Source organism: Delphinus delphis, chromosome 4 (genome assembly GCF_949987515.2).
Source record: "Delphinus delphis chromosome 4, mDelDel1.2, whole genome shotgun sequence".
NCBI lineage: Eukaryota > Metazoa > Chordata > Mammalia > Artiodactyla > Delphinidae > Delphinus > Delphinus delphis.
Window position 1 is genome coordinate 116,335,210 of NC_082686.1, and position 12,392 is coordinate 116,347,601.

The window sequence follows — 12,392 nt, forward strand, 5'->3', positions numbered from 1 at the left end:
GGAGCTGCCGGAGCCCTTGGAGGGAGGGAGAGGCCTCACTTCAAAGGCCTCCTCGCTGAGAATTCCAGCCACAGCCTTCCAGTTTTGCTCTTGGCTTCATTTCTTGGACTCGCTTGGCTCTGGGGACTAAGGTTTTACTTCTATGTAGTGAGAAGATATTGCTTCTTTTTCACACTGGGGGGAAAAATACCACCTTCACTAAATGGTGCCAGGCCCTTTTCCAAATTATTTTACATCCATTAATCTCCACAGTGACCCCATGAAGTGCCTTTGTGTACTGTTGTCCCCATATTACAGATGGAAAAATTGAGCGCAAAGCTCGTAGGGGGCTGTCCAGAGCACATAGAAGGCTTCTCTGCCTCTTTTCTGGATCAGAGGTCTTCCTGGCTACCCTGGGCGGGGGCGGGGGGGTGGGGAAGCCATGTGCCATGGGGAGTTGCTCCCAGAGCTCAGAACAGAAATCTCACTAAGGCGGGACCCAGCAAACCAAGTCTCCCATTGTCCCACATTCCACCGCCTTCCTCTGCCTTCTCCATGAATGCATGGAGGGAAATGAGATTCGAGCTTCCCCCTAAGGACGGAGTCCTCAAATGCATCCTCAGGCCAGCCCAGCTCCTTCCCTTTCTGAAGTCCTTGTGTTGCTGGGGGTTCAGAGTTAACATTCAAGGGACATTTCACCCAGAGTCACCAGCAGTGATGAGAGTGCTGGGATTTCAGAAAGATTATCAGCCACAGGCTGGGAAAGGCAAGCGACTTCAGGTGCCCCCTCTCCTCCCCAACAGAAGAGCCCACTGCCCCAGACCTCTGGCCAGCCAAGGCCTCCTGACCCACAGTTCCACGGCTCGGCGATAAGGTTGCTGTGGAGGAGATACCAAGGAAGTAGGTCCTGCAGCGCCTTCTCCTTCTGGTGGGTAGCAGAGGAGATGAAGCCCAGAGGTGTGGGCACATCTCATGGCCCTGTGGGTTTTTGGCTTTCCCTCAGAGCAGAGATAGCCCTGTCCGTCATACATTTCATCCCCCGCCCCACCGCTGTGTGTGTGTGTGTGTGTGTGTGTGTGTGTGTGTGTGTGTGTGTGCGCGCGTGCTGGGATGGTGCTGCCATGGGTTCTGTGACCAGCCTCTCTCTCTCTCTCTCTTTTTTTTTTTTTGTGGCGGTACGCGGGCATCTCACTGCTGTGGCCTCTCCCGTTGCAGAGCACAGGCTCCGGACACGCAGGCTCAGCGGCCATGGCTCACGGGCCCAGACGCTCCGCGGCATGTGGGATCTTCCCGGACCGGGGCACGAACCCGCGTCCCCTGCATCGGCAGGCAGACTCTCAACCACTGCGCCACCAGGGAAGCCCCAGCCTCTCTCTTTGAGACAACCCAGATAGGCCTCAGCTGGGCTCCCTGCCTCGCTGGGAAGAAGGAGGGGAAGCCTTAGGGACACTCTCCGTGGTGTCAGTGCAGACGGGAACACGTGTGTGAACAGCCCTGTGTCATCCGTCAAGTGCTGCCTGCCTCGACCCGGCCAGTCCCGTCCTTGGGCAAACCTCGGCTCTCAAGCCCATTTCAATACTGTAGTCAGGAAAAGTTAGAGGAGGAACAGTGCTTCCAAAATCACAATTAAGAACAGGGTGAAAGCACGCTGATTTCAGTAGCCTCCAGGATGCCTTCCCATCCTCTCATCCCACTGCTGCCAGAGGGATCTTTGCAAGGGCTGCCCCTCTTGGGTAGAAGTTCTCTGATGGCTGGAGGACTGGTTCAGCTTCAGCAGTCAGGCACTCAGGTCCCCGTCTCAGACTGCATCCTCTCCTTCCAGCCTGTGGACCAAGCCCCACTCACCCCGCACTCTGCAATCCCCGTGCTGCTGGGAACCCAACCCCCATCCTTCGTCCCAACCGCCTGGCTCAAGGCCCGTCTCTCCCTTCCACCCTCCTCCGGCCTCCCTGGCCCTTGCTGCCCACACCAGCCATCCTGTACGTGTCCCAAGGCTGTCCAAGTTTGTTATCATTTTGTGATAAGCACCTCACACAGGTGCTCAGAGCTTCCCAGTGGACGAAGCACCTCCACAAGACACGCTCATTCCTCACTGCAGCCCTCCAACGCAGGCCTTCCTCTCCCCACTCTGCAGACAAGCCTCAGAGAAGCTGACTGATTCTAAATCACCCAGTCTGTGAGGCTGAGCTTGCTTCCGGGGCTGACGTTTCCTGACCCACACTCTCTCTGTTATCCCACATTGAAAGGTCCACAGCCAAGCCGTGTGGGCACAAGGGGGGTCCCTCAGTGCCAGATGCGAGGAGAGTTGGTCCTCTGGTTCTCCTGAACAGGCCCGTTTAGAAAAGCAAGTCTCCCCAAAGACAGGGTTGCAGAGATTTATCACCAAGCTTCCAAAATTAGAAAGAGGGGTTAGCACGCCTGGATGTGGGCTTTGGGCATTTAGGAGGTAGACTGGTCTCTGTAGCAAGGTTCTGTCTCCCCCAAGAATGGTGCTGCTGTCTGCTCCCTACTTCCTCCTCTATCCTCGGAGATCCAGTGTCTCTCTCTCTGCGGGAAGGAGGGAGGGTGAGGATTCTCTCTGCCCACAGGGCTGTTGGAAAAGGAACCAAGAAGCTGCATGAAAAGGGAGGACACAACTATATCATTCCGAGAGAAGGAGAACAGGGAGAGGGGCCACCCTGGCTTTACGAAGGACCAGGTGGGAGAGGGCTCTTCCAAGGGCTGAGCCACCCGGGAGGACCCATTGCCTGGGGCCTGGGGGCTGACAGCGGTCCCACAGCACCACCTAGTGTCGTCCCAGAATAACATGCGTCCCTTCACCCTGCAGAGGTGGGCGCTGGACAGGAACCCGAACACGTCCTACCGGCCAGGTGAAAATCTGGATCTACACGAATGAAGAGCACTAGAAATGGCATATATGGGTATGTGTGTATCTGTCTATCTCTATCTATGTATGTGTATATTCTTATTACTTAAATATCTTTAAAAGGTAATCGTTGGGAGAGTTTGGCTGTTTCCTACGAAACTAAATATATTCTCACCATATTATCTAGCAATCATGCTCCTAAGTATTTTCCTAAGTGAGTTGAAACTTATGTCCACACAAAAACCTGGATATGAATGTTTATATTGGAATGCTTGATCGGAAGCAGTCAAGATGTCTCTCATTACGTGAGTGGATAAACAAACTATGGTACATCCATACAATGGAATTATTTTTCAGTGACAAAGAGAAATGAGCTATCGAGCCCCAAAACGACATGGAGTGATGTTGAATGCATATTACTGAGTGAAAGAAGCCCGTCTAAAAAGGCCACATACTTTATGATTCCAACCATAGGACATCCTGGAGAAAGCAGTGGTTGCCAAGGGTTTGGGGGAGCAGTAAAGGTTGAGGAGCTGGAGCACAGGGCATTTTTATGGCTGTGAAACTATGCTGAATGGTACTGTAATGGTGGATGCCTGACCTCATGCATTTGTGAAAACCCATAGAATGTATAACACAAAGAGTGAGCCCTAGAGTAAACTATGAACATTAGCATTTTAAAAAATGTGTCAAGATTGTTTATCATTGGTAACAAATGCAACAAATGCAAAATATTAATAACTGGGGTGGAGGTCAGGAGAGAGGGTATATGGGAACTCTCTGTACTTTTTAGGTTTTGTAAACCTAAAACTGCTCTAAAAACTAAAGTATTAAAAATGTAAAGGGTAATTGACTGTTTAAACAAAAATAGTAACCACCCACTCTGGGGTCTAGAATATATGTATGTAAAATATATGTATATATGTCGATATATATGTGAAAGCTATGATAAAATAGCATAAATACTGGAGGGGAAAAAACAGAAGTATACTATGGTGTGTAATATCACACCAAATGTGTTATAGATATATACTATCCTAAAATAATTACTAAGATAAGAATACAATAAGCCAACAAAGGACATAAAGTGGGTCATGAAAAAAAAAATGAACACTTTGGGAAAAAGCAGAAAATTAAGGAAAAGCGATCATGAACAGTCTGGACAAATAAAACCTAAACAGGTTTCTGGTTTAGCATGTAAGGAGCTTAGAAGTCATCACTCTATCCTAACAATTAAATGGGTGGACAAACTGAAAATCGGCAGACCTTCTTAGGTCTGTCAGAGAAGTGAGATCACAGGGCAAACTGCTGCCCCAAATTGGAGAGACAGATAGGTGGATACATAGAGTCACAACTTCTGCAGGAACTAGCACAGAGGTGGGAAAACTTGAACTGTAATCGACAAATTGCTGGAGGCTCAGTGTAGACTAGTATGAGGGTTAAAAAAGATATGATCTGTACGTTGGAAGCTACAAAACATTGCTGAGAGAAAGTAAATAAGATCTACATAAATGGAGAGATAAACCTTGTTCATAGATGGGAAGACTCAATATTTTTAAGACCTAAATTCTCTCCAAGTTGATTTATTGGAGAGAATAGGTTTAATTTGACCTGAGATCTTAGATTTGATCTGAGATATGATATAATCTGAATCAGAATTCCAGGAAGGATTTTTATAGAAATTGAATACCTGATTCTAAATTTTATATGGAAATGCAAAGGACATAAAATAGCCAAAACAACTTTGAAAGAAAAGAGAACAAAATTGGAGAACTAACACTACAAGATTTATCATAAAACCACAGTAACAATCAGCATAGTATTGACATAAAGATATAAAAGTAGATCAACACAATAGAACAGTTTCCAGAAATAGACCCACACATATACAGACAACTGACTTTTGACAAAGTTGCAAAGGCAATTCAGTGCAGAAAGGACATTCTTTTTTTTTAAATTTTGTTTGTTTATTTTTCTCTGCATTGGGTCTTCGTTGTTGCACGTGGCCTTTCTCTAGTTGCGGCGAGCGGGAACTACTCTTCGTGGTGGTGCGCGGGCTTCTCATTGCGGTGGCTTCTCTTGTTGCAGAGCACGGGCTCTAGGCGCGTGGGCTTCAGTAGTTGTGGTTCACGGGCTCAGTAGTTATGGCCCGTAGGCTCTAGAGCACAGGCTCAGTAGTTGTGGTGCACGGGCTTAGTTGCCCTGCGGCATGTGGGATCTTCCCGGGCCAGGGCTCGAACCCGTGTCCCCTGCATTGGCAGGCGGACCCCCAACTACTGCGCCACCAGGGAAGCCCCAAGGACAGTCTTTTAAACAATGATTCTGGAACAACTGGCATATATATGCAAAAATATACTTCAATCCGTACCTCATTTTATATATATATATATATATATATATATATATATTTTTTTTTTTTTTTTTTTTTTGCCATGCCACATGGCTTGTGGGATTTTAGTTCCCCTACCAGGGATTGAACCCGGACCCCCTGCAGTGGAAGCATAGAGTCCTAACCACTGGACCTCCAGGGACTTCCCTATATTTCAAAAATTAACTCAAAATGACCATAGACCTAAATGTGATTTCACATTTATTTCACATAAAACTATGAACTTTCTAGAAGAAAACATAGGAGAAAACCTTTGTGACCTTGGATTAGGCAAAGCACAACCCATAAAAGAGCACAGTGATAAATTTAAAATTTCTCTTTAAAAGATATTGGTTTTTTGTTTTTTTTTTTTTTGTGGTACGTGGGCCTCTCACTGTTGTGGCCCCTCGCGCCGTAGAGCACAGGCTCTGGACGCGCAGGCCCAGTGGCCAAGGCTCACGGGCCCAGCCACTCCACAGCACATGGGATCCTCCCAGACTGGGGCACGAACCCGTGTCCCCTGCATCGGCAGGCAGACTCCCAACCACTGCGCCACCAGGGAAGCCCAAAAAGTTAAATATACACTTGTCATATGTTTCAACCATCCCACCCCAAATGTTTTCCCAAGAGAAATGAAAACATACATCCAAGCTTGTACACAAATATTCATAGGAATTTTATTTGTAATAGTCAAAGGCTGGAAACAACCCAAAAGTCCCTCAACAGGTGAGTGGATAACAAATTGTGGTACATCCATATAATGGAACATTATTCAGCAATAAAAAGGGTTAAACTGACATGACAACATGGATGAAGCTTAAAATAATTATGCTTAGTGAGAAAGCCCCCCAGAATTCATGCTTATGATTATAATCTGAAGATTATAGAACTCTAGAAAATGCACACCAGTCTGCAGGGAAAGAAAGCATGGTTGCTGGGGGGAAGGTCTGTGCCAGGAAGAGTGGGAGGAAGGGATGGGGTGATGGACATGCTCGTTATCTTGATTGTGGTGATGGTTATATGGTGTGTACATAGGTTAAAACTTACCAAATCATATGCTTTGTATGTGTGTAGTTTATCGTATGCCAATTATACCTGAATGAGCCTGTTTGTTTATTTATTAAAAACAACAAGACAACTGCACTGGAAATTGTTAAGGTCAGGGATATGTGTATTCTCTTCTCATATGTTCCATGGAAGCTATGCCAGGCCTGGGTGTGCAGAAAGTGGCCAACAACCATTTGATTACTTTCATCCCTACAAGAGGTACCAGCATAGAAATAAAACTCATTGAGCAGGGATGGTAGTTCATGTCATTTAGTTGGTGGGGATATTATTATTCACTGATGTAGCCAAAGTCACAGTGGGTGAGGGGAATTGGTGTGGTCACCCATTTCTCTGGACTGCTAGTTCAAGTTAGTTCATTTCCATCTGAAATGTTTGCAGCCCTGGATGGTTTTTTTTGTTTTTTTGTTTTTTGTTTTTTTTGCGGTACGCGGACCTCTCACTGTTGTGGCCTCTCCCGTTGCGGAGCACAGGCTCCAGACGTGCAGGCTCAGCGGCCATGGCTCACGGGCCCAGCCGCTCCGCGGCATGTGGGATCCTCCCAGACTGGGGCACGAACCCGTGTCCCCTGCATCAGCAGGCAGACTCTTAACCACCGCGCCACCAGGGAAGCCCCCTGGATGGGTTTTAAAGAGACAGAACGGATGCCACACAACCAGGGAACAAAATAAGATGAGACAAGAAGGATGATAATGGTGGTGATGAGAGTCATAGTAATAATATTATCTACCACTTGCTGGGCACTGACTATGTGCCGGGGCAGTATCTACTTCATGGCTGTTAACCCTCACCCTGCTCCTATGAGAAAGGTGGTATCATCCCATCTTGGAGAGGAGGAAGCCAAGGTGGTGAGTAGCAAGGGCTCATATAGCTAATAAATTGTAGAGTTAGAATTTGAACCCATATCTGTCTGATTCCAAAGCTCTTACCATTAAACCTCCCCATTCCCAGGCCAGCATAGATGTGTGAACACATGCATGTCCATCTATGCATACACAGGACCACACACACACACACGTTCAACACACATACACATGTGTACACACATACACACACATTTGAATACACATGCACACTCACACCAATTGACCACCCATACATACACATATGCACAAACACATGTCCCCCGGAGACAAACAAACATGCACATAAACATCTGTGTGATGCACACAGCCAAACACGCACTGCATGTGCACCTACACGCAGACACACACTTAGGGCATCCTAAGAACATACATTCTGTCCTTTCTGGCTTCCCATTAGTAGTGGCCAGTGCATCCCACTGCCAGCTTCTCCCAGCCCAGGCCCCAGGAATCTTCAGGAAACTGCAGTCCTGAGTCTAAAGTGAAATAACGCCCAGGCCTCTGATCTGGGAACTGCATGCAAGTCAGGGCAGTCAGATGCATCACATTTCCTCATGAAAGAAATTTCTGATGTGCTTATTAACCTTTGAAAATACCAGCTCTCAGTCCCAAAGACCTCCTGAGTCCAGATCAAACTGAAAAATAACCTTGTGACGGACCACCCGGTTCTGAGCTGATGGGAATTACTTTCAACCCAGGCCAGCATGTCCCTCAGACAAAATGTTCCACATACCAAACCTGACAGCAGCCTGCTCTGGGGAGGAGGGGAGCCAAGTGTCAGCTATTATAGATCATGTCCACAGTTGGCTGTGACATGGGATGATTGCTCTGGGCCTGCGTCACAGTGGGGGCATCCGGGATGGCAGGAAGGAGCCGGCCCAAGTGCCTCTGACATTTATGTCCCTGTGCTATAGGGCAGAGAGTCTGCCTGTCATCACAGACAGATGTAGCCCTAGCCTTGGGCAGTTATTTTCTGTTTTGAGTGTTCAGTTTGGGGTAGAATTGTAGTTCAGTAGGTGTTGTCAGAAGAAAAGAGACAGAGTGTCATGTGGAAAATTGGGGATAAGCTGATAATTCCAGGGTTGGAAGAACTGACTCATTCACCACACCATCTCGTGGTGGAGGACAGTCTCCCGCCTGCTCTCTTTTGGGCCACATTCTGGGCTCAGAAGGCAGTCTCTATTATTTTCACAAGTCTCAGTGTTTTTCCTGCCCCATGAAACACAAGTGAAACAGAGCTTTTCCATCGTAACAGCTGCCAGGGACCACAGAGTTTAGCCTCGTCTCTGCTTTGAATAAATTAGGTGGCCTTGGTCAAAACCCTTAATTCCAGAGCCTCAGCTTATATATAGAAGGTGGGACTATCAGTGCCTGCCTTGTCTACTTCACCAGTCTGCCATGAGGACACACAGGACTAATGAGAAGACTGTGCTCTGAGTGATCAGGAAGGACTGCCCTGCAGCGCTACAGACCGTCCCACTACTCGGTGGGCTGCGTGGATTCAAGTTCTAGCATCACAGCCACATGCACAGCCCCCAGCAGCTACTTCAGAATTCTCACTCCTGCAGCTCCCAACACAACCCTACCTTTTCTCAGCCAATGACTTTGCTTTCCATTGCTCAGAGAAGAGAGAGGCCAAGAGGCAGGAAGGCCCTCTGATTCTCTACTCAGAACCTATCCACACTCTACCCATCTTTAACTCCCTGCCTGCTGGTTCAGAGACCCCTTCCCATCAATGGACAGCGTCCCCACTTAGAATCTTATTTCCTGATACTTCCTTGGGGACCTCCCCTCATCACGTATCCCTTTTCGCTTTACTCTTTCTCTTGCTACTGGTCCCTTCTCAGCGCGCAACAGGGCTTTGACCAAGGAATTTGTGTCTGTAGGAACCTGTTGGGGGTTTGGACCGTGAACAGGAACAGGGCGGAAACACTCTGGGTGAGGACAAAAATGCAGCAGGTGTGGCCCTTGGGAAAGGCTTCAACGATAAGGTTTTGAAGACTCTACGGAAGTTGCAAGGGTGTTGCTGAAAATTGCAAGGGTTCTTAGATTGTCCAGACTGTCACCCTTCTCCCTCAGTCCCTGTTCTTTCTGTCTCCGTCCCTCTCCCTGACATCTATCCTCATACCCTCATCTTGAAGAATTAAAATCCTAGTCCCTTTAGGGAAATCATGAAAAGTGCAGACTTTGTAAAATCACTGGCAGTTGAGTAATTGAAACATCACTTTTGTTTTACAAATAATAGGACTCATTCTTGCTGCACAGAGCTAGGCATCCCTCTCCCAGATTTGACCTGATGAATCCTACCAGTAGATGCAGCCAAGTTGTCTTGAAACTGTCAGTCGGAGGACCAGCTCTCTCCATTTCCCAGGGGTAAATAGAACCCCACCCAGGCCAATCAGCTTCTTTCACCAGAACTTGAATTTGATGGCAAGCATGTAAAGTCATCCCTCAGAATCCGTGGAGGATTGGTTCTGGGACTTCCTTAAATACCAAAATACAAGGATGCTCAAATCCCTTACGTAAAATGGCATAGCATTTGCTTATTGCCTACACACATTCTCACGTACACTTTAAATCATCTCTAGATTGCTTATAATACCCAATATAATGTAAATGCTATATTAATAGTTGTAAATACAATGTAAATGTTTGGTAAATATTTGCTGGCACATTCAAGTTTTGCTTTTTGGAACTTTCTGGAATTTTGTTTCTGTGAATATTTTCAATCCACAGTTTGAACCCATGGATGCAGAAGTCGTGGATGTGGGGACTTCCCCGGTGGCACAGTGGTTGAGAATCCGCCTGCCAATGCAGGGGACACGGTTTCGAGCCCTGGCCCGGGAGGATCCCATGTGGTGCGGAGCAACTAAGCCCTTGCGCCACAACTACTGAGCCTGCGCTCTAAAGCCCGCGAGCCACAACTACTGAAGCCCACGCACCTAGAGCCCATGCTCCACAACAAGAGAAGCCACCCAGTGAGAAGCCCACACACTGCAGCGAAGAGTAGCCCCCGCTCATCACAACTAGAGAAAAGCCCGCATGCAGCAACGAAGACATAATGCAGCCAAAAAAAAAACACAAAACGTCGTGGATGTGTCATGTGTGGATTCAAAGGGCCAACTGTAGTTGCAACCACGTCATTCTGACAGCAGCCTCCTGGAGAGATTTCTCTTCAGTTCTTGCCTGGAGCTTGCATCCTTCAAGTCCTTCTTGAGGCTTGGCTGTTCAGCTTCCCCTTTAACTCTGTGAGATATTAAGCATCCTTCCCATCACTTCCATCTCTGTTTTATAGGAAAGATTTTAGTCGCTTGTAACCAGAGAATCTTAACTGATAAGCATATACCTCTGTAAAGCTCTCCCTCTGAAGATCTTCAGAAAGCCACCGACTTGGCTACCACATGACCTTCTTGTACCCTCTTTGGAAACACCAGGCATTAGATCCTGAAAGTACTTTATCCTCAGAGTCTGCAAGATAAGTACTATCATCATACCCATTTTTCAGGTGAGAGACTGAGGCTCTGAAAGATGTGGGCATCTGCCGAGGATTAAAGCTGGGACCAGGAAACTTGGTCATCCCATTAGTAAAATTTAGTGTAGCCCAAGAAAAGGAGGTTAACAGAAGGAAAGTGGGAGCATCTCTGGCCAAGATAGCACCTCCCTCCGTCTCTCTCTTTCTCAGACCTCCTACTCTGCCATTTCTGCTTCTGCTCCATTTTCCTGCCTTTCTCTGTAGACTGGCTTTCTTTGCTCACTCATTAGTGAGCATATTGCTGAAAAAGGCTGTTCCAAACCTAACTCTAAATAGTTACTCACTTCAAGCTTCTACCATCAACTATAGTTTCTGTGTTTCTTAGTTTGAAATATTGAGATAAAATCTGCTTGGTACCTGGACAGCTGGGGTCAGCTGAAAAATGTCCACCCTCCTGAAAAGAATCCCTGGAACCTGTGAATGTTATATGGAAACAGGGTCTTTGTAGAAGTGTTAAGGATTTGAAGATGGAGAAATTACCCTGGTTTATCTGGGTGGGCCCTAAAGGCAATCGTATGTATAACCTTACAGAGTGAGGCAAAGAGAGATTGGGCACAGACAGAAGAGAAGGTGATATGAAGCAGAGATTGGAGTGATGCAGCCATAAACCAAGGAATGTTTGCAGTCACAAGAATCTGGAAGAGACAGATTCTCCCCTACAGCCTCTGAAGGGAGCACAGCTCTGCTAATACTTTGACCTGAGTCCAGTACTACTGATTTTAGATTACTGGCAACCAGAACTGGGGGAGAATACATTTCTATTGTTTAAAGTAACCAAATTTGTTATGATTTGCTACAGAAGCTACAGGGAACTAATACAGCAGCCAATGGATTCACTTCTCCTGCGTTAGGTGTCCACTCATTGTCCAATCAGTTAGTTTTATCCGGGGGGATGTTAAATGAACAATCACAGAGGCCTATCCTCTGGGAAAGTAGTTGGTATATTCTCAGAGAAAGGACATAGCTGGGAGACACTTGCATGCATCCCACTACTACTCCCTGACACCTTTTATCCAATAGGTGTGAGAGGAAGTGTTGGGACACACTGGGCAGCAGTCATGCCTGAATGCATCACCAAGCCTAGGGGTCTCTCCTTCCCTGCCTGAATAGGGAATGAGTTCATAAACAGAGCTCTTACTGGGCAGTGGGTGAGGTGAGGTTAGAAGATGAGTCTATCTGTCTAGCTAATTCAAACAATCGTTTACTTAACACCCTTCTTTAGCCAGGTGTTGGGACAAGTTAGTACAGGCACCAGCCTATAGTCTGGTGGAGGGCAAAACCTGCACATCCTGGACAGCTGGGAAGAACTTAACGGGATCCTTTCATTGTTCAGTTAGTCATTTATTCAACAAATGTTTCCTGTGTACATATGTACCAGGCTAGGTGATATTATAATACAGTGTATAAAGTCATTGTCTTCATGGCATGAGAAAAATAAGCAAGCAGATAAATGAGCAAAATAATTGGGCACAAATTGAGAAAAGAGCTACTACAGAAGAGACTTAAGATTCCAAGACAGCAAACGGTGCATGAGTTGATGGGGAATGGTGGTGGCAATCAGAGCCTGGAATCAGGTGTTATTTGGCGGGGTTGGTGGGGTGGGGCCCCGTGAGAAGTTTGAACGGAGAAGTCGAATGGGCAGTTGGATTTAAACCTGGGGCTGGGAGAAAAGGTTTGGGCAGGAAATTTGTTATTGAGAGCCATGGAAACGAAGGAAAG